This window comes from Delphinus delphis, chromosome 10, assembly GCF_949987515.2.
Source record: "Delphinus delphis chromosome 10, mDelDel1.2, whole genome shotgun sequence".
In the NCBI taxonomy this organism is placed as follows: domain Eukaryota; kingdom Metazoa; phylum Chordata; class Mammalia; order Artiodactyla; family Delphinidae; genus Delphinus; species Delphinus delphis.
Genome location: NC_082692.2, coordinates 102,762,149 through 102,785,965, shown reverse-complemented (window position 1 = coordinate 102,785,965; position 23,817 = coordinate 102,762,149). Strand labels below are relative to the sequence as shown.

The 23,817-nt window shown below is 43.7% G+C and overlaps 1 protein-coding gene across 1 annotated transcript in view; it reads right to left on the bottom strand.

The window, feature by feature from the left end:
- Nucleotides 1–23,817, bottom strand: part of MGLL (monoglyceride lipase) — a 244,935-nt gene that overhangs the window by 180,199 nt on the left and 40,919 nt on the right. The window contains exon 2 of the mRNA XM_060023168.1: nt 19,441–19,516. The gene's annotated coding sequence lies outside the window, so the exon portion shown is untranslated. The remainder of the gene's footprint in view (nt 1–19,440; nt 19,517–23,817) is intronic.

Genomic DNA, 23,817 nt, shown 5'->3' with positions numbered 1-23,817 from the left:
ATACACGTACAGCAGATTCACTTCGCCATACAGTAGAAACTAACAGAACACTGTAAAACAACTATACCCCCAATAAAATAAATAATAAAAAAATAAATGATATAGGGACTTCGCTGGTGGCACAGTGGTTAAGAACCTGCCTGCCAACACAGGGGACACGGGTTCAATCCCTGCTCCAGGAAGATCCCACATGCCGTGGAACTAAGCCCACGCGCCACAACTACTGAAGCCCGCATGCCTAGAGCCCGTGCTCTGCAACAAGAGAAGCCACTGCAATGAGAAGCCCGCGCACCACAACAAAGAGTAGCCCCCAATTGCCGCGACTAGAGAAAGCCTGCGCACAGCAACGAAGACCCAACGCAGCCAAAAATAAATAAATTTTTTTTTGAATGATACAAATGAACTTGTTTACAGAACAGAAACAGACTCACAAACTTAAAGAATGAACTTAAGGTTCCAGTGGGGTGGGGAATGGTGGTGGTGGAGGGATAGATTAGGAGGTTGGGATGAACATACACACATGACTATATATAAAACAGATAATCAAGAAGGACCTGCTGTACAGCACAGGGAACTCTACTCAATACTCTGTAATAACCTATATGGGAAAATAATCTGAAAAAGAATGGATACAGGTATATGCATAACTGAACCACTTGGATGTACACCTGAAACTAACACAACGTTATAAATCAACTACACCCCAATATAAAATAAAAAATTAAATTAAAAACTAAGACAATTATAAGCAAAAAAATTAATAAATAAAATAAAAAACAAAGTGCACCTTAGTGAGGTCCTCTTTTGGGGACTGAGCTAACTGGGATCCAATCATTTGTTTTGTGTTTTTAGATTCCTTTTGGAAGACAGGCTAGGACTCTAGCAACTTGGGTTTTCAGGAGAACTTAGAAAAATGGGATCCCAGTCATCTAAATGCTCTGAGGGCAGCCCTCCTCCAGGGAATCTGGCCAGTTTTATGCTTAAAAACTATGTACTCCCCACAGGCTCATTTTTAACTAAGCAGGCCAAGCAAACTAAAAGTAATCCAGAGTTACAATGGCCATTATGGGGGACTTTTGATCTCCCCAACCTTGTTTTTCTTAGGATTAAACTGGAGGACCATGGCTCAAAAATTAAGTAAAATGAATGATGTATTTGTTTTCACTGGTATCTGAAAGCTTCCAACTGTGCACAAAACTATAAAATTGCCTCTTTGCAAGACACTGTTTCTAAACTGGCCAAAACAACTAAAATAAACCAGAAAAGAGTAAAACGGGTTTCGAATCCACATGCTCCTTGTGTTCCCCTCCGCCAGCTTCTTTGTCTGGGGTACCATCTTGCGTGTCTTCCAGACCCCTTTGCCCCAGACTCCACCAGGCAGCCACCACCACCCCTGACACCAACTCCCTCTTCCCCTCTGTTCTGCCCCCTCTTCTGTACCCTCCCCTCCCCAACTCTAACCCACTCCTCTGTTAAGTGGCACCTTCTCAAAAGTTCACCCCTGCTACCACAGTGCAAGGGACAAAGCAAGCAAAAACCTCTATTCCGTATGTATCAGGCGTCACATGTTCAAATACACCTTATCTCCTTGAAAAGCTTCTTTCAAGCACCAGGATTCTGTCTTTCAAGCACCAGCCCTGAAGCTTGTCAGCATCTTGAACTGGACTGAGCCGAGTTCTACACGGCGGCCAAAAGCGCAAGCCCCGTTAAGGATTTTCCAAAAGCAGCCGAACACCCGCATCGAGTTGAAGATGAATTCAGCACGGTCATTCAGACGTGCTCCCTGGGGTTTTCAGATTTGTATCAGTTGGTGCACATGCCTGTGGGTGAAAGTCAGGCTCAGCTCTGGACAGAGTTGGCTCAGTGGGGACTCCCCAAAAGGGATTCAGAGAAGCCAGCCTCTACAGTCTTGGGGGGACGCTGGAGACCTTGGCAGAGAGAGCTCCACCCAGCAGTCACCACAGCCTTTTCTGAGCCTGCTGCCTGGGACAAAATTCAGGCGTGCGTGCAGAAGTGTGTTGAATCAGTCCATGGCTACCATAATAGGGTTCAAATCTTTAAAGAAGACTCCAGTCTCCCTACAGAGGCTAAATCCACTTGGGTAGCCTTTAATTCTGTGTTAATGGATGAACACGGAGCTTTTCCTCCTAGTGGAAAAAAACAGGATGGAACGGGAGACCGTGTCCACCCCAGATCTGTTCAATTTGGCAAATCAGCTCTCTTGCACCTTAGATGATTCAGCAACAACAAAAAGGAGTCATAAAAACCCTCCGTTTTCAACTTCACCAAAAGCAAAACATTCTTGGTTTCTGCCATTATTGCAAGACACCGGGACATTTGAGGAAGGACTGTTACAAGTTAAGTGCTCCAGGCACCTTCAGCCCTCTAGCTGATCTGGTCCCCAAGGAGCCACAGGGGCTGGTCCCAAGCCCTCTCCTTAAACAGCTCGGGGAAGCCCCTCTCCAGGTCAGGAATGAATCTTCACCTGTCCTTGTAGGCACGGGTCCTACACTCTCTGTGCCCACCCCTCTGCCATTAAACAGCCCCTGCCTCGGAGCTAAATAGTTCAGACAGAGGGGTCTCACCTCAGCAAGTCCCTGCCTCTACACCTGTTCCTTTTTGTTTAGGCTCTTTGAGAGATACATACCCTTTTCTCCTTAGTTCCCCCTGTTCATCTGTTGGGTCGAGATTTCCTGGAAAATCCCAGGCGGGTATTTCTTTCTCCCCAGAGGAGATGACAATTATTGAGTTTGAGAGCAGCAGTGACGGCAACAACCAAAATTGTCAACTGGGCAAATTAAGCGACTCTAGAACATGCGGTCTCTGTTCTGTATCTGATGGTGTCAAACGAACTCGAACACCAGCCACTCAGCCCTGTTAGACTGGCTGTCACCTTTCCTGTGGCAAAGGTTGCAGCTGACGTTGGCAGAATCCACAGGGCAGCTCCTGTTAAATTCCAGAGAGACCCTGAAAAAGCCTCTTCCCCACATTAATCATATTTGACTATGATTATCCTATAAATAAGCAGCCCTCCAGAGCCATTACTCTGATAACAGAGGACTGTAAGGCCCAAGCCTTTATTGGCCTCTGCACGAGTCCCTGTAACACCCCTATGTTACCGGTAAAGAAACCCAATGGCAGAGGCTGGAGATTTGTCCAGAACCTCCAAGCAGTAAATAACGCTGTCCTCCCTCAGCACCTGGTTGTCCCTAACCCTCATACTGTATTGGTGTCCATCCCAGCTGGAAGCAAATTCTTTAGAGTCACTGATTTATGCAGCGCCTTCTTTTGTGTTCCAGCTGAGGAGGCTGGCCTGTGCCCTTTGCTTTCACTTAGGGGGGAAAACAGTTCACCTGGACAGTGATACCTCAGGACTGTACTAAAAGCCCATCTGACTTTTCCCAAGTCCTGAAGGATGATGTGGAAGATAAAAGGTTTCCTAGAGGTTCTATTGATACGTTGTTGCAATACTTGGATATCTTACTTCTTTGTTCCCTCTCCCAGGCCTCCTCACAGGAAGGCAGCATCCATTTACTGAAAGACTTTAGCCCTAAAATAATACAGGGTCACCAAGGAGAAACTTCAGTTTGCGGAAAGCCAGGTTCAGTATTTGGGTCACCTGACAGCAGAACAAGGGCTATACCCAGATCAGAAAGGCTCTGTGGCATGCTGAGCTTCCCCAAACTCCAAACTAAATGGCAGTTATGATGTTTTCTTGGCCTGGCTGTTGTTGGAATTGAATTCCGCACTTTTCTCTTTTGGCCAAACCCCTGTGGGGTTTAGTGTTTCACTAAAAAATGACCATCCCAACTCGATTCTATGGGGAGAACAGGATGACACAGCCTTTAAAGCCTTAAAGGAAGTTTAATGAACACTTCTGCCCTTGGGCATCCCAATTATCAACTTCCCTTTTCCCTTTTTGTGTATGAGAAAGAAGGGAACGCTCGGAACGCTCTTGGGGTTCTCACTGGAAAGCAAGGGGCTCACCATCAGCCCACAGGGTACTACACCCAACAAGCAGACCCTGTAGCACAAGGGTACCCTCCCTCCCTTAAGGCCATCCCCCCCACTGCCCTTTTGGCTAAGGCCACCAAGGAAACAGCTGTAGGATCTCCTGTGACCATTTTCATGTCTCATGCAGTGGAAGCCCCTCTAAATTCTCACCACACACATCTGTCTGCTAGCCATCTTACCTCTTATGAAATTCTCTCCTTGTATAACTCACTCTCTCATTTTAATAACCTCAACCCGGCTACTCTTCTCCCCTCTGTTACTGACAAAAAACCCACAACCGTTTAACACTGACAGATCGCCTCCTGACACCCACCCTCATGACCTACAAGAAAGTCGAGAGTAATGCTGGCATCTCATGGTTTACTGATGGTGCTTATTTAAGGAAAATATTGCACTGAACATTCACTATCAATGCCTTTTGATGTATTTGAAACCACACCCTTGCCTTTGGCTACTTCAGCCCAACAGGCCAAATTATATGCACTTACTCAAGCCTGTACACTAGCCAGAGGCAAGACTGGCAACATTTATACCGATGGCAGGTGTGCTTTCAGAGTAGTCCATGACTGTGAGACGCTACGGAAGCAACACAGTTTCCTCACTCCAGCAGGGACAAAATTAAGAATGGTCCTTATGCTCAGGAACTGTTAGGTGCTGTTCTGGCCATTAGTAAGATACCAGAACATCCTAACCTTGACTTCCTGGAGACGAGGGGAAGCCACCTTGCTGACAGTTCAGAGAAAAAACAAACAAACAAAAAAATGCTGCTCTTAAAGGAGCAAACAGCAGCCAACCTCTGTCCTGGGCCAGAGGAGTGTTTCCCCAAACGAGATCTTAGAAAAACTAACTCGAGAAGCCCAACGATTTGCCTCAGAAAAGCAAGAGTAGGAATTCAACAGTCAGTGGTTTCTTTTATATATATATATATATATATATATATATATATATATATATATATACACACACACACACACACACACACACAGAGAGAGAGAGAGAGAGAGAGAGAGAGAGAGAGAGAGAGTGAGTTCTGGTTCGGACCAAATAACAACCCAGTCCTACCAGAGACTTTTAACTCCTATTACTGACCACTGTACATGCCCTGAACCATTGGTCCACCAATTATATGATAATCTTTATGCATCAGTACTGGTGGGGAAATGTCGAAAAGGCTGCAAAAAGCACTTATTTTGCTTGCCCTACATGTCCAACATACACTTCACGGAAACCTGTTCGTATCGCTCCTGGACATTTGGAGCCTTGGCAATTGGATTTTATCCAGCCTCCCTCATCTCGTGGATATAAATATGTTCTGGTCATGGTGTGTATGTTTTCTCACTGGAATGAAGGCTTCCCTTGTGGACAAGCCACTGCCTCTGCTGTGGCTCAAGTCCTGGTGGAGCAGACCATTTCCACCCAGGGAACCCCTCTTGAAATTCACAGTGACCAGGGAACTCACTTTACCGGCCAGATCCTTACAGCAGGTCTGTGTTGTCGGGCTGGTTGTGCAACGCTTTCACTGTGCTTATCATCCTCGATCCTCTGGGCTGGTCGAACGCACTAACGGCGTCACTAAGACCAGCCTGGTGAAGTCTGCAGATGCCCTGGCTGAAAGCACTGCTGCTACTCCTTCTGAATCCTGGCTCTACCCTCTTTGAGAATCATAAACTCTCACCTTTTGAAATACCATAGGACACCCAATGTACTTGCCTCCTGCTTCTTTTTATCCACAACTGATAAATGGAGACATGCTTCTGTGTTGCAAAGGCCTAATGGCTTCTGAAGTAAGTCAGAAAGAGAAAAACAAATACCGTATGCTAACGCATATATATGGAATTTTAAAAAGCGGTACTCATGAACCTAGTGGCAGGGCAAGAATAAAGACGGAGATGTAGAGAACAGACTTGAGGGCGTGGGGTTGGGGAAACGCGAAGCTGGGATGAAGTGAGAGAGTAGCACTGACGTATATACACCACCAAATGTAAAACAGATAGCTAGTGGGAAGCAGCCGCATAGCACAGGGAGATGAGCTCAGTGCTTTGTGACCACCTAGAGGGGTGGGAGAGGGAGGGTGGGAGGGAGACGCAAGAGGGAGGGGTTATGGGGATATATGTATATGTATAGCTGATTCACTTTGTTATACAGCAGGAATTAACACAACACTGTAAAGCACTTATACTCAAATAAAGATGTGAAAATAAATAAATAAATAGAAATAAAAATAACCACGCTCTGGTAGAACACTTTCCACAGTGCACTTCTGGGAAATGAAAACTAATACTATGCCCTACAACCTGGATCCAAAAGGACTCTCTCCAGCCTCGCTGAAAGGACCCCATCAGGTCCTGCTGACTAACTTTTGTGCCACAAAACACCAGGGAGAGGACTCCTGGATCCACATGTTGCACCTAAGGAAGGCACTGAACCCCAACTGGACCTGCACACTATCCAGAAACCTGAAGATAAAGCCCATTAGACCTGAACCAGAGGGCATATGAAGCCGACAGATTTCCAAAGACGTCCGGACCAGATCTGAATACCTTTCTTTCAACATTGCCTTTCACCTGTGTCCTCCTTCCCTTCCATGAAAGGACAATGGCGCCATCCACATTTCCCAATCCCTTGCAAAACCTCTCTGATTGCTGGATTTACCGTCAGAAACCTCAGTCCCTCCAGGATAGCAATGGCCCTTTGGTTCACCCTATAATTTCACTGGGGCTCGAGATGCTGTTGTCTGTCCAGACTGTTCCACACGTCCATTTAATACAGTCAGGGTGCTAAGCCCACCTAAATTTATTCCTTGCTTCAATTTGACCCTGCCGTGAGATAGGAAAACAAGATCTTGACTATTTGTATGAAAGGCTCTGTGGAGTTGACAATGCAAATCAGGTCATTTGTAAACTTGCTGACATACCTGTAGGTCTAGGTAACCTCTCAGTGTGTAACACCTAATGTCTGGCTAAGTAATGCTAAGCCTCTGTGCCAATAAAGGTATCCACAGATACTATCACTTGTGCGAGGGCCGGTGTACACCCTCTGGTTACACCTTCATATGTGGAAGTTTGGGCATGCCCTTATGCTTGGGCAACTCATTGCCTTGATAGCTGGAGAACACAGCAAACTGTGCCCTGCTGTATTCACTGTCCCCTTCTCCCTGCATCACCAAAGAGAGCCTCTCATTGGTCTATCCTATTAAGCCTCTATAACCGCTTCAGCAAGAACTTCCAGGAGGGATATGAGATTGTGGTTTTGCCTCCATAGGGAGAGCTTTCTTCCCACAGATTGGAGTGAACACCAATGCACAACTGATCAGGAATCTCTCCCTGATACTAGGAGTGGTAGCTGACTCTGTAGCCACTGCAGCTTCAGCTCAGCAACAGTCACTTAACTCACCAGCCACAGTGGTTTTGTATAACTGCATAGCCCTTGATTACTTACTTGCTAAGCAAGGAGGCGTTTTTTCAATACCTGCACGTGGAGAAATGCCTCTGGGGAAGTAGAGATCCAATTACATCAAATTAAAGAGCAGGCGCATTGGTTACAGCAAGTATCACCTGACAACCACTATTTTTTGAATTATTCAGCTGGCTACATTCAGGTCTTGGCTCCTGGTTTTGAACCACCTTGAAAACTGGGTTTGTTAGGTTTTTAATTCTGCTTTGTACACTTATTGTTAACTTCTGCACTTACTGTCAAACTTTGGTAAAAATGACATGCCTAGTAAGGTGATGCTAGTTCAGCACTTTGAGATCATTTCTAGTGCTTACAACCATGACTAAAAAGGGACTTTTAATAAGAAACACCTGAGAGTTCCCCTTACTGCCTTTCCTTGTTACTCAAATGAGGCCTCTGAAGTTTCTGATTTATATACTTTCCTTCCCTGGAGGGAGCTGACAATCAGGGAGGGTCCTTCCTGGAATCGAGAGACAAACCACTACTGTGCAGAGATCCTGACTCTTGATCAGCAATGCTTTAGAGGAAAGATCTTGATCCAAAGGGGGGAAAAGTGGAATTAATTACAGAAACTCAGCTAAAGTTGGAGTCAGGCCTGTAGGGGTCGCTCTCACGCCCCACCATGCATGTCAATTACCCCAAACAGGAAGAGGCTTCCACCTACATCTCTCACAGGAAGGGTCCTCCACCTACTGTCCAGCAGGAAGAAACCGGCCCTCAGGCCAACAGCAGCCCAGCCAATCGGAGACTGCAGCGGCCCAGCCAATGGAAAGCCTCCAGATCCCAGCCCCTCCAATGGACTTGTTGGTCATTCCAGCCCCTCCCAACTTCCCCCTTTTCCCTATAAAACCAAGCTCCCCTTCCTTGTTCTCTGGATTAGCCTAGGGTCCACCCTACTTCACATACCCTGAATCGCAATTTCTCTGCTATTCCCAGTTAAACTTGCTTTTGCTGGTGAAACAACTGCCAATTATATTGTTAGAGTTGACAAGTCACATCAGCTATATTAATATTGCAATGTATTAATATGGCTGAATCAGCTTTCTTTTTTTTTCTTTTTTTTAATTTTTTTTTAGCTTTCTTTAAATGATACAATTTCTTTCTCTATTCTTTTAACCTCCCTACATTTGTATTTATATTTGTGTTTATATTTAACAAGTGTTTTGTAAACATAGAGTTGAGTCTTTTTTTTTTCTATCAAATCTAACAATCTCTGACTTTTCAGTGGTGGGTTTAGTCCATTTACATTTAAGTCACTCATATGCTTCAGTTTAAGTCTACCATCTTGCTATTTATTTTCCATTTGCCCTTTCTGATCCTTTATTCCTCTTTTCCAGGCTTCAAGCTTTTTTTAAGTATTCCTTTTTATCTCCTCTACTAGAATTGAGTTTTAACTCTTCAGATTATAATAAACCTCCTTACTTAAGCATATTCTACCTCAGATTGATATATTTTATTTCTACATATGATATATATCCCTCCACATACTTACTATTTTGCTTTACATGGTCAGTAATTTTCAAATGTGTTTTTTAAACTAGTCTTTTATATTTACCTATCCATTTACATTTCTAGTGGTCCTCATTCCTTCTTGAATATATGGACTTCTAACTGGGCCCTTTTCTCTTCATCCTGAAGAACTTCCTTTAGTAGTTCTTAGAGTGCAGCCCTTCTAACAATAATGTATTTTAGCTTTTATTTTTTGAAAATGTCTTTATTTCACATTCATTTTTGAAAGACATTTTACTGGGTTTAGAATTCTACACCGACACTTTTTTTTTTTTTTAACACTTTTCAGATGTCATTCCTTTGTCATGTGTCCTCCATTATTTCTGGTGGTCAGCCATCATTCTTTTTATTGTTCCCCTATGTTAATGTCTTTTTATGGCTCTTCTCAATGTAATTTCTTAAATTTCCTGCCTGCTTTTAAGATTTCTCTCCATTTTTGGTTTTCACTACTTTGGCTATGATGTGCTTAGATGTGCCTTGGTTTTCGTGATTTTTCTCAGAGTGCACTGGGCTCTTTGGATCTGTGGGCTCATGTCCTTCATCTATATTAGGAAATATTTGGCCATTATTTCTTCATATGTTTCTCTGCTCTGTTTCTCTTTTCTCCTTCTAGAACTTCAAATGTACATATATTAATTTGATATTGTCCTATAGATCTTCAGTCCTCTGTTTTTAAAAAAATTATTCTTTTGCCTTTCTGTACTTCACGTGGGTAATTTCTATAATCTGCTTTTGTGTTTACTCACCCTTTCATCTGTTGTGTCTAGTCTGCTGTTAAACACTCCTAATGAGTTCTTCATTTCAGATATTTTTCAGTTCTAGAATTTGGTTCTTTTTTAGAGTTTCCATTTCTCTGCTAAAATTTTTCATCTGTTCATCCATTTTGTCAACTTTTTCCAATTAATTCTTTCATATATAACAGTACTGTAAAGCTCTTGTCTGCTACTTCCAACATTTGGCTTATTAGTAAGTCTGCTTCTTTTGACTATTTTTTTTTTCTCCTTCTTGATCATGAATCCATTTTCATCCTTTTTCACATATAAAAGTGATTTTTTTTTAACTGAATGCTGGGCATTCTGTGAATCCTACTAGACACTCTGGATTTTGTCATCTTCCTCTATAGGGTGCTGAGTTGTGTTCAGAGACACTGTTGGATCACCTCAATTTTGTTGAGGCTTGATTTCCAGCCAGTTTTCTCTCAGTCACAGGGCACAGCCCTTATTCCTATGGCATGACTCTTACTTGTAATGAGGATATTCAGGATATGTGAGTAGGCCTTTCTGGGTTTTAACTGAATGCCCAGAAGGGAGGTTCACCAAGGTCTCTGGCTTGGTTGGCTGAAATTCTTCAGTGCTATGTGACCTCTGAAATCTCTGTTCAACTCTCTGTTCCCTGGGAGCTCTTCCCTACTAAGCCCCATGGCATCTTGACCTAGATTTTGCTCAGTTGAGGATTTAGCCAAGCACCTGAAGGGGAACCTTCCACAGCAGGGGTCCCCAACTCCCAGGTCTCAGCATGGTTAGGAAACCAGCCGCACAGCAGGAGGTGAGTGGCAGGCCAGCAAGCGAAGCTTCATCTGCTGCTCACCATTGCTCGCATTACCACCTGAACTGTCCCCCCACCCGTCCCCAGTCTGTAGAAAAATTGTCTTCCACAAAACCGGTCCCTGGTGCCAAAAATGTTGGGGACCACTGTTCGACAACATTAAGGGATTCCTTCTCAGCTGCTCTCTCCCATCTGGTACCAACACACGAATTGCAGCCGTCTTAGCAGCCCCAATCTCTGCTGTTTCCTCCAGGAAACTGATGCTCTTCACTGGACTAAATTTTACTGTACTGTGGTTTGCACATCACCCCCCAGCAAGAAGCCAGGTTAAATATGGAGGTCATCCTGAGTGCTTCCCTTGGCTCAAGGATCATGGCTAAAAACTACATTGCTGCCCACTTCCCTCTGGGCCTACCCTACAGCTGAGTTGGTGCCCTCAGCACAGGTCCCAGCCCCCTCCTCTTTCGCATCAGGCAGTTATAGTCAGTCCCATTCAGGCTGACACCCTATCCAATGCCCCTACTCCTTTCATTCTGAGCCCTTCCTAAGACACAGGAATTACAACATGGCCATTATTTGGAGGAAGGTGACATTCAACAAAAAGCCTCCAAAATGTCTCAAAATACAAAGATTATATAACAACAACAACAACAGGACAATGGCTTCTAAACATAGGAACGTATTCTACTGAAGGCCTAATTCAACATGAGAAATTAGAAACCCCGGAATAGCTGCTGGCTTGCACTGCACTTTAACAAGGCAGAAAATCCTCTGGACAATATGCCCTAATGGAGGAATGTCAATGACAATTCAAAATTCAAAGCAACTATGCAATTCATAACAAACAAACAAAAAACGGAAAAAATATATATATTTCACCCTGCGATTGAGAATGTGTGTGTGTGTGTGTGTGTGTGTGTGTGTGTGTGTGTGTGTGTGTGTGAATGTGTGTGTATAATGTATTCCCAATCTCCAGCTGAAGTTAAAAACACAAGTAAAAAGTTCTGCTCCAAGAAGGCATCAAAAAGTTTCCAGGAATATTCTGGGCACCTGCTGTAGCTGGCAGCAGACTGGGATCGAAGGTTTATCACAGAGAATCTATAAAATGGAAAGCAGGGACTTCCCTGGTGGCGCAGTGGTTAAGAATCCGCCTGCCAATGCAGGGGACACGGGTTTGAACTCTGGTCTGGGAAGATTCCACAAGCCGCGGAGCAACTAAGCCCCTGCACCACAACTACTGAGCCCACGTGCCACAACTACTGAAGCCCACACGCCTAGAGCCCGTGTTCCTCAACAAGAGAAGCCACGACAATGAGAAGCCCGCGCACCGCAACGAAGAGTAGCCCCCGCTGTCCGCAACTAGAGAAAAGCTCGCGTGCAGCAACGAAGACCCAATGCAGCCAAAAATAAATAAATTTTTTTTTTTTAAATAGAAAGCAACGAACAATTAACATGAACAATTCATTATATGCAAGACTAAGCCCGCCGTAGGTGCTTTCAAATATTTTCAAGTAAATGTTTATAACCCAAATCTTTAAGCATTCATCACAGTAGGCTTCCCTTCAAGCAACACACTTAGATTCTTCCCCGGTTCCCTTTGTTGACCTGAGTTCTTATCCAGCCACTGCTTACTGTTTTTGCAAATTTGTTTAACTTGGAAAATGCTGCCACGTCTCTGAGAAGCATTTGATCTTCACATCTGGCTTTGGGGACCATCAGCTTACCAAGTCCACTCAGCCTGCCAATGTTTACACAAGCTGTATTTTAGAAATCTGGGACACTCTGGCTTTGAAACACGTGTATAGAAGATTTTTAACATAAGAAGCCCTGCATGCATTGTTATTTTAAAATAAATGTCTGCAACTGTTACATTTTGTGCTTCTGGGGTTTTGTTTTCCACAGCTGACTGGGCACACCCCCAGTCAGGAAATAAGGTCAGTAAAACAGCTGCAATCATGACAAAGCGACCAACAGCTGAGAGAACCAAGGAAAACGACTGCTGCTGTATTAATGTGATGCTGTGGAAGGAGCAACCCACTGAAAGATATAAAATGCTAAGGTGTGAGGTTTCCATACAGTGCTTCTTAAAGGCTCAGAAAATTGTAAATATGTTGGCAACACTTCATGGATATATTTACACATATAAAATATATCACATGAAATGTAACATTTATCCTAAAGGATGCTTAGTTCTGAGGCTAATGAACACTCAGGTAGTGGAGTGGAAGAAATTTAACATTTTTCGTCCTGGAAACCAGTAACTTTGTTCTCATCTCAACCCTACTTCTATCTAGTTGTGTGACCCTAAGTAAATCGTTGAAATAACCTGAGTTGTCTTAGTTTCCTTGTTTGAAACCAAACGATTCCTCAGAATTCTGTTATTTTATCCACCCCACTTCCAGAAGTCTGTAATTCTCTGGGAACTTGATGTATTTGTTTCAGTTAATTATTGAATACACTCTCTTAGCTGAGTGCTCATGGATTGCAATGAAAGAATGGTTGGTAGGAAATATTTATGCCGTGTCAAAGCTAATGTTTAGAGCATAGAAAACAGGCAGCAAATGTCTGACTCAGGATCCTGGTATACACTCTTATTGTCAAACCTAACCTTTTAAATTTTAAGTCGGGTGCTCTGAGGTTGAGGAGTTAGCCTCAACCTCACATGATGAATTAATTCATAAATGACTTTCATGCTTATATGTCCCTACATGGACCCTCACATGGGCAAGTATTGCCATAGCTATTCTCTATAATGAACATACAGATTGAAGCTAAAGAATTCATTAGCATTTTCTTTAAAATGCTTAAAGCATCAAAACAATTTGCTAGCATCTACAGATTCACACTTCTTTTCACTTAACTAATTATACTTCCCTATGGCTCTTCAGATCTTTATGTCCCTCTAAACACCAATTTGCAAGTTACAAGATAGAATCACACAAGTATAAGGTCCATTTTCTCTCATATATTGTACACTTTTCCTTTAGAACTATGTAATCTTCATTTATAATGGCTAAAAATATTTAATGGAGTTGCTATAACAATTTTTTTTCAACTTTATCTCTCTTAAACTAAAGTAAGTGAATTAGGGTCTACTATTAGCATGTTTTCGTCTATTTCTACTTGTATCTCAATTTCTGCCTAATGAAAGATATGTGATACATAGATATTTATCACCACTATATTTTCATGGTGGTTTGTATTCACTAGCATTATAAGGTGCTTTTGTCTTGTTTAGTACTTTTTGGCCTGGATTTTAACGTCTTTAATATTAGGGACATGACTCCTTTACACACACACTTTGGGTTTTTGCTGCGGTATCTTTGCCCATGTTTTTATTTTGCTTTCCTCTTTTGCTTTGTGACTCAATCTGAAAATCCTTTTCTTCTAATGGGAAAATTATATTTACATTTATTAGTACGACTTGTTTGATTTTAGTTCTATCATAATTTATATGATGTTTTCTGTTTTTAGATACTGCATTATGACAATTCCTGAAGCACTTTTAAAAAGTGTTAACATCTTTGGAATTGGGATGTCTTAAAATTGATGGTATGTCATGACTTAATTGGCAACACTGTTTCCTCATATAATGATGATTAAAATAATGGTGATTTTATAACCAATACAATCTTAAGAGTCAATAAAGTTTGGTATATATTTTAAAATATATTTCAAGTATTTTGTTTACTTTTTATTGTTGTTCTATATCTATTAAGGAAGATTTGCATTCTGTTCTAGTGGTTACTTTTATATGTTTATATAAAACCTGTGATCTCCTCTTTCTTTTGCTAGTATCCATTGGTTCCTGGAAAAGTAAACAATAGAATTAGCTTTTGTCTCTTCCTCCCTAAGCCCTTCCCATCTTCCACAACCCAAAGCTAGTCAATAACACTGTTTCTATTAACGTTTATCTTTTCATTCTTAAATATTCTTAAATGTGGACAACACAACTCGTCAGCGTTAAAGACAAGGCAATCCACAAGCTTTTTCTATCTTATTTATACACTGCCAGGGCCTATGACATTTATACTATGCATCCGTTTTCTGTTTAACAAATCACCTCAGAATGTGGTAGTTTAAAACGATGAACATTCATTATCCGTCACAGCTGAGCAGCTCCTGGGGGCCAGCTTGGCTACACCATCCAGGTACGAGGCTGGCAACGCGGTGGCCCCGAGAGGCCTCATTCTCAGGTCTGGCAGTTAGCTGACCTGATGTCAGCTGAGGCAACAGCCAGAAGCCCCTCATCATCCAGCAGGCTAGCCTGGGCTTGTTCAGATGAAGGCAGAGGGGCTTTCGGCAGCAAGAGAGGGCAAGCCCCAACACGCAAGCACAAGTCAAGTCTCTGCCTGCGTTACATCATTCTTGTTCCGCTGACCAAACAAGTCACATGGCCAAGGCCGGAATCAGTGCCGGAGAAGGGCCGTTTTGCAGTCTACCCCGTGCCCTAGCCCATTAATCTGGTTCCTTTGTTATTTTTGCCTATTGTCTCTTGCCAAATGTATTCGATATTCAATCCTTTTCTGAAGTTCGCTCTGGAGTTCATCCTCCAATAGTCCCCTGCAGAGGGATTCATGAAGGCGGCTGTAGGGTGGGGGAGGAGCCTTCTTCTAACCTGCACAAAGGCACGGTGTATTCAGGCTGCGGTGCTGACTTTCAGCTGAATCTGAGAAGGAGGATGTGGCTACAATACACAGGCTGGGACGCCAAACTTCCACCCCTGCACTGCTGTGTTTCATTCAAAGGCAGCTGCCAGGCCCCAGGCCTCACTGGATTAGGACACAACTCTTTTGCATCCAGGAGCAGCACTGAGGTCTCTGGGGCAGGGGACGGAATTTACGTTCCTGAGGCGGAGCCAGCACCATCGACCCACGGTTCCTGGGTTCACTTGCTCCCCAGTTAGAGCAGGACACATCCGGGCCCTTTTCTAAGTAACTTCCACCCACAATGGCAAGGTATTTCCTATCCTTCCAGATGCTGGGGCCAATGAGATTTTAGCAGAGGCTTGAAAGTGCCTGCGTGCCTGGACTGCCACCTGTGCCTCTTCCGTTTCCGTGAGGAGAGCATTCCTGGCCAGTCCATTGGTCCAAGGCAGCCCAGAGGTCTGCGAGCAGAGCAGGGGCCCCCAGCCGAGCCAACCAGGCCAGCCCAAGCCACGCTGTGGTCCTGAGTATTGTCCTAAGCAGCTGAGTTGTGAGGTGGTTTGTCACACAGCAGTGTTGTCATCATTGAGAATGTAGTCTGTGAGTGTCGGTGACCCTGGCAAAACTCTCAAGGGCCCCAGTGAAAAGGCGACCTACATTCTGGCTTGGACCACAGCCCTCGCAGACCCCCGCTGGAGCCTCTCCTCTCACAGCTGACGGCAGGGTTCTGCCCCTGGAGTAGCCAGAGCCCCATACGGCTCCGGGCTTCCTTTATTCCCCCAGTTCTCTCAGTCCTCACCACTCCCAGACTCCAAAACATCCCAGCTCTTTCCCACTTGGCACAGTGCTGAAGACGCAGGAGTCCCTTAAGACCTATTATTTGAATAAATTAATCAGTGAATGCACTGCAAGGTCATTTTCTGAAAGTGTCATGTGAGTTAAAAGGTCCACATCGTATCCAATGCACTTCAATACATCACTGATATTATGAACAAATAAGCAAAATTATATTTTCAGTGGAATTTGATTTTGATTGCATTTCATTTAAAATCTAGCTCCAGGATTCCAACACTGACACACGTTGTGATGGCTGGTAGGACGCTGTGACAATAGAGAAGGTAAAATTCCCCTAAATGTCCTCTAGCTTCTGAAGTTAGTATCAAGAGAAACCCATTTGGCCTAAAAGAAATCTGTCCCTGCACTAGTACACTTCTTAATCACTCAGCAGAACTAAAGCTGGATTCTTTACTGCCTACTTCTCAGAACTTTTAATATGCTAATGCACACTGTAAAGCTCTGAGAGGGGGAATCAGTACACCGCATTTCCTAAGCCAACTTGGCCCTGGAACGCTGAGAACTTCTTGTGCTTAGAGCATTGGTATGATTGATACCAGCCCATGGAACAGTTGGAAAATTTCTGCTCTTTTCCAATGGCCTACAAAGTAATGAATCATGTTGTCAGCTACACAGTTATATTTAAATTCCACCTTCCTGGCCCTAAATTGACCGGCCCGGTGGCTGGTACCCTCTTTATGGCTGCAGCACACTTGAAGGAAATAAAAGGATCAAGGTGGGGGGCGGGGGGGGGGGAGCTGGGTAGGAAGCCACTGAACAGGTCCGAAATGACTGCAGTGAAAACCCTTCTTCAGCTGCACAAAGTCTCACAGGTCCGTAAACAGTCCATGGTTACCTCACTATTCACCCTGTGACACTGGGTCTTGGACTAGACTTGTGGCTGCAGCTGCCCTAGTGAGGAAAGCTTTGAAGCACTCAGGGAATCCTGGGCCTTGGGACCGGCGCAGGTTACAAGACACCCGTTCACTCCTGTTGAGCACAAGCACCATCCTGCATCTCACAACCTGATCGCTGCTGTGGCTGCACACAGACGAACTTCGAGCAAAACAAATTCACACAGGCTCAAGATTTAACAGCACACCTGTCCTCAGAAGGCACAGCATTGCTGTGGGCTCTCCGAAAACCAGAGGCAAACCAAAGAGCCAATCGTGGCAAATTACACAGCCCCCAAACTACACAAACATGGCCGATTAAATGATATCCAAGCAGGTCACCGATTTTTTCAACTGTACTCTGCTTAATTTAGTTATTGCCACCCTGGTGGCACAGCGGTTAAGAATCCACCTGCCAACACAGGGGACACGGGTTCAAGCCCTGGTCCGGGAAAATCCCACATGCCGCGGAGCAACTAAGCCCGTGCGCCACTACTACCGAGCCTACGCTCTAGAGCCCTCGAGCCACAACTACTGAAGCCTGCACACCTAGAGCCCATGCTCCACAATGAAGAGTAGCCCCCGCTCACCGCAACTAGGGAAAGCCCATGTACACAGCAACGAAGACCCAAAGCAGCCAAAAAATAAATTAATTAATTTTAAAATTTTTATTAGAATTATTTCAAAACAAATACAAAATGAAAAAGGCCTCTAGCCCACTTGGCCCTCCAGAGGTCACAGGAATAGCATGCATGACCTTGGACCCACATGGGTTGGGTTCCAAAGTCTGGATGTATGGAAAAATCAGTGACAGACCAAACTGCCCTTAAAAATCTCTCTTCTCCAAGGTGCATGACATGTGGCTTGTGGCTGCAGTACTGCTCCCTCAGTGAGAGCCGCCGAGGCTGAGAGTCAGAGGCATTTGCCACGGAGAGAAGAGTAACGTTGTCAGTGGACACAACAGGTAACTCTCACAAATGGAAAGGCCTGCCTGGGTCTTGGACAGAACACTCAACATTGTAAAATTGCTTAGTTTCCCCAGACTAGCATACTGGGGTTTTTTAGCAATCCTAAATAAAATTACAAAGTGATTCTTCTTGGAAATTTGACAAATGACTCTAAGACTGAAGTGGAAAAGTAAACATGTAACAGTAGTCAAGAAATACTGAAAAAGAAGAAAAACTTATCCTGAGTTTGAAGCCAAGCAGTCATCAACTAGATTCCTTCAACTGTAAGTTGCTTAATAAACAATATCCTGTAAGCTGCCTTCACTAATTGTTCTTGCAAACTGCATACCCTGCAAACTTCAGGTAGCTTAGACAAAGCATCACCAGACTCCCTGTAGATAGCGCCTCTGACACAGGGTCACTATAGTAACAGTGGCTTCCATTGTTTTTCAGGAACAGGGAGCTAGTCTTCCCCAGTTCAAACCGGTCAAGACCACAGACCATTCAGCTGGGCCTGTGCGAGTATCTGATGGATGACCTTTTGTCGTCAGAAGGCCAAAAACTCCACCCTCAGATCATGCTAATGCTGCCATTTTCTGAACATGCTTCCTTCCCATGGAGAGGCATGTTACTCAAATACACGTGCATGGACCACTGATTACCTTACCTTCTTCCTTCCTCTAATCACCTCCCTCTGCATCTCCAACCACCCTATACGCTTCCCTCATGAATATCCCGAACCCCTCGCCTTCAGGGAGAAGGATTTGAGACTGGTTCTCCTATCTCCTCACTTGGCTGCCTTGCAAATCAACCCTTTCTCTGCTGCAAACCTCGGCATCTCAGCGTTTGGCTTGCTGCGTGTCGGGCAAACGAACCAAGTTCCATAAAAAGTTAAAGGACATTATAAAGCTGTAAGAGTTAAAGTAGAATGTTACTGAGACAGGATAGACGGATCGCCCAGTAGGAAAAAAGAGAGTGTAGAAACGGACAGAAGTAAATAAGAAAAGTTAGTACAGGAGAAAGTTAGAATTTCAAACCGGACACTGCAGAGAGAGTGTTCAATATTGGATTGGGACAACCAGCTCAACACTCAGAAAAAAACAAAATAAACCTGGATTCCCACATCACTCTTTACACAGAAACAAATCCCGAGAGGGGTAACATTTAAAGATTTTCAAACAGACAAAGCCATAAACACACTAGAAGAAAAACTGATGCATTTTTAAATAATCTTGGGTTGGAAAAACATTTCTAAACATGTTGCAAAACCAGAAAAGAACAAAAAACCCTTGTAAAAAATCCATAAAGTTGAAACACAACAGGAGTAGGAAGGAGATATTTGTAATGCATTACAAGAAAAAAACGTAGTATCATTTATATCTCAAACCTCAAATAAACCAATAATAAAACAAACAGGGAAAGAAGCTGGACGACAAAGCTACAAAGGGATACAAATGGACAATAGCCATATGAAAAGATGTTCAACTCTGTTAACAATAAACAGTGAAAATAAAAACAGGATCATATTTCCAGCCTAACAGAATATCACAGGTGAAAAAGACTGCAAAGGCCAGTGCTGGCTAAGAGGTAGGTACTTACACGTTCGGTGGGTGCAGGCTGCTGGCAAAGCCTCTGATGTGAAGTACGCACACCTTTCGCCCAAGAAATGCCATTTCTAAGAATCAGAGGAAGAAAATCATTAGAAGTTCAATAAGCTTTATGTACAAGGATTTTCATCACAGTATTGACAATTGCTAAAAAAAAAAAAAAGTTAGAAAGGACTGAGATGACCATTGATTAAAAACAGTTAAGTAAACTCTGGTACAGTTTGTACCATACCATGCAAACACAAGTTATGATCTGTGTTTACTGACGTGAAAAGCTGCCTATAAGTTGTCAAAGCATCAAACCAAGCCACAGAAGAAGTGTGGTTCCTTTCAGGAAACAGGGTGTGTGTTTGCCTCAAAGGGCACATGACATTATTTTCTAGAACAAGGCTTGTCAAAAGGGTGCTGTGGTTGTTATCTTTTTGGTATAATTTGATTTAGTATACTATGCTTACATAAAAATTTCCATAACCAATGTTTTCAAAAAAGAAAAAACAAGTTAAGAATAAACAGGTAAGAAAAGCTAGGCTAAACTTTGAACTGAAGGAAGTGACTAGGGGGTCCAGAAAGCGATCCAACTACAGGTGAGAGTTTCTTGTGTGATTAGGGTGGCTTTCCCAGTCCATAAGAAAAAGGTGAATTATTAACAAACAGTGGTGGAAAAACTACAGCATCAATTAGGAAAAAGATGGCTTCTCTCCTCTCATCACAATTGATTCCAGCTGGGTTAGAATTTAAATGTAAGGAAATAAAGACAAAAGAGACAACAGGCTATAAGGATGTATCGCACAACACGGGGAATACAGTCAGTGTTTTGGTATTTTGTAATTACTGTAAATGGAGTGTAACCTTTAAATTTTTTTAATTTATTTTTTCTACAGAGTACTAGAAAATACAACAGAAGAAAGTTTTTATAACCTTCAGGTGTGTGATGGGAGGGGGGTCTTCAGAGAATCCCAGAGGCCTTAAAAAGCAGATTAATACATTTGGTTCTATAACAAATTTTAAATCCTATATGAAAAGGTGCCATTAACCAAATTAAAATACAAATCTCATAGAATGAAAAATATAGTATTTATTAGCAATATAACAAAGTCTTCCTGGAAAGATATAACCAAAGCCATGGTTATGGGCCATTTTGTTTTCTTCTTCTTAATGTTTTGTATTTCCTTAATTTTTGCCATTGAATAAAAACTTCTATAAGTAAACCAAAACTCTTTTTTAAAAATTAAAACCAAAAATATTTGGAAGGAAATAAAATTATTCACAAAAATGTTTGAAATAGGGAATGGAAAGCAGGATTTTCGAAGCTTAGAGGTAAGAGAAGGAAAGGAAGCCGTTTCCTATGAGGGCCCTCCACCAAGGTCTCAGGCCCCCAGACTCCATCAGATCGCCGTGCCACCTCCTGGGGAGGCGGTGAGACCCCGAGCTCGGACCAAACCATGACGGCCACACGGAGGTTCAAACGTGCCACTCGAGGAATGACAGGGCCTGACAGTTTTTGCTCAAAGCTCTTCAATATGCATCATGTCACAAAGCCCAATCACAGCTCCTGGGAAACAACAAAAGAATCTGGGTAATGAAATAAAGTCTAACCTTTTTTTTTCCTTTGTGCGTAGTCTAGTTTCACTCGCTCACAGGAGGCCACGTGCAGAGGCCTCGCACCCCGAAACCTGAGCCCAGCTCCCCGTAGGAAACAGCCGCGCAGAGAACGCAGAGACGCCACCGAGAGCTCAGTTCAGGACGGCGGCGGCAGGCCGTGTGCAGAAGCACCGCCCACAACACTGGAAGATGGCGGCGGGCCGTGCGCAGAGGCGCCGCACCTGCACCGCGACGCCAAGGATGAGCAGCTCAGGTGCGCCCGATCCACAAGATCCACAAGAACTCTGCCCCCTTCCCCCCTGATGCCGCTGAAAACCCGTAAAGCGGCCCCGCCCAGGAGCCCCCACCTCTCCCATCATCTGGTCAGAGGATAAAGCCTTCTTTTCCTTCTCAGCTGAACTAGATCTCCTTTTACTGGCTCCAATGGCGTGGGGCAGAAGGACCCGTGTGGGGAACTAACTGGAAAGGTGGGTAACAACCAGCGGGAAGGGGAAAGGGAAGGGCGTCTCGCTACCTCCTGGGGATCACTCCCAGAAGTTACCCGCACCTCCTCCTCTCAGATGCCATACGTGGCTGCAGGGCAGGCGGGGAGACGCCGTCTTTATTCTGGGAAGTCTCGCACATAGGTGGTGATAGTACCACGGGAGCAAGAGAGGATGGGTATTGCAGCCTAGCACGTAGCGCACGATCCCATTTGTATAAGATACACCCCCAGCATTCACACACATGCACCTGGACAATGGGAGGACGCCTGAAAAATATTGGGACTTTGGGTGAGTTTTGCTTACTTCCTTGAACTTTTCGTATTGATCGAATTTTTGGAAATGGATGTATTTTTCAGTATAGCTTCTTTTCCAAAATGAATGATGTACATGAAATCGAAGGCCAGAGACTTCTTGTTGAAAGACATGTGACCCACGGGACGTTCTGGATCTGGGACGGCCCTTCAGAGTCTCCCAAATTGAGGGCCTTTGTACCCCCCTCAAAGACCAGTCATTGGAGGCACACTGCCTCCGGGGAGGGGTGAAAGCTTGGGCAAGGCAGCTCCTCTGGGCCCAGAGAAATTCCAGGAGGGGACCAATCTACGGGGGGCTCAGCAGCTAACACTCAGCAGGTGGAAAGTGTCTCCCTGCTGAAGGGGGTTCTATGTGGTGGGCTGCAGTGTACACGACACCAGGGACAGAAAGGCACGGCCTGGAGCTGGAGAAGGAAGCAGAGGAAAATCAGAAATGTCACTTTACACAGAACCACTGTATGCAACCACTATTTTTCTTCAAATCTTCCTCAGAAAAGAGAATACTCTTAGAACTAAACCTAGGTATGGCAAAGTATGAACCTGAGCCTAAGAAAGAGAAAACACTCGGCAGATCCAAATGGAAAGGCTCTACAAAGTAACTGGCTTGAACATTTCCGAAACGTCAAGGTCATGAAAGGCGAAGGAGACCTAGGAAGTATTCCAGACTGAAGGAGACCAAAGAGACACAAGAAAATGCAGTGTGTGATCCTGGATAGTGGACTGTGTGAAGAACAAGATTAGGACTTGGGCAAAATTCAAATGTAGACTGGAGGTACGATAATAGTTTTCTTATTGATGTTAAATTTCCTGACTTTGATAATCACTCCAAGGATGTGTAAAATAATATCCTTGTTCTTAGGATTACATGAGTAAGTGTTCAGGGGTGAAGGGTCTCATTATCTGGAATTTGCTCTCAAATATTCAGAAAAAATAAAATTATATACATAATTTAAATCCTGAGAGAGAAAAAGTAAATATGACAAAACATTAATAATCGGTGAACCTAGGTGAAAGGTATACGAGAGTTCATTGTCATAGTCTTGCAACTATTTTGAATGCTTGAAATTCTTTCAAAATAAAAGGAGAAAGAGAAACTTCCCAAAATAGAAAGCCAGTAGGATAGTACCCAGCCACACTAAAGGAACTCAGATCTGAAAAGGCTCTTCATGGACAGATGTTGCAATTGATAAAAAGTGGATTATGATCATTATAGACTGTAAACTTGAAGTTGATTCTGGGAAAATTCTATTGTATTTTCAAATGGATGCATTGTGAGTGCTTATTAAGGACAGTGAGGCTCTCTAGTGGTCAACATGAACGTCCCCCACTAAATAAATAAATGCAAATTCGGTCAAACGAGCCTCATGTTCTTTTCTAAAGTAACTTAAAGAAATGGTCATCAGGATAGTGTATCTTGATTTGGCAAAGTTTTGGGGAAAGCTGTGCATGACGTGCTCATGGATAAAATGATGCAGCACTTGGCATTTTTATAGCAACCTGAACAGCACCACCCAGAAAACTGACTGAATCTGGGGGGCAGTGGTAATAGTTTCCTAGGGCCACTGTAACAAAGTTCCACTGAGTGGTGGCTTAAACAACAGAAATTTCCTGTGTCACAATTCTGGAGGCTGGAGGTCAAGATGATGGTGTCGGCAGGGTTGGTCCCTTCTGAGGCCGTGAGGGAAGGCTCTGCCCCAGGCCTCTCTCATTGTCTGGTAGACCGTTACCCAGTCCAAGCTCGTCCTGCTCGCCACACAGGCCAATAAAGCAAGAGACGAGTTGTTGGGGCAAAGAATAGCGACTTTATTCAGAAAGCCAGCAGACGGAGAAGATGGTGGCCTAGTGTCCCAAAGACCCATCTTCTCTGAGTTAGAATTCAGACCTCTTTTTTATACTGAAAGGGGAGGGGGTAAAGTCCTAGTTCTGGTCAGACTGCGGAGGGGAAGTGTTCATTTCTTCCTTCCCGGAAGA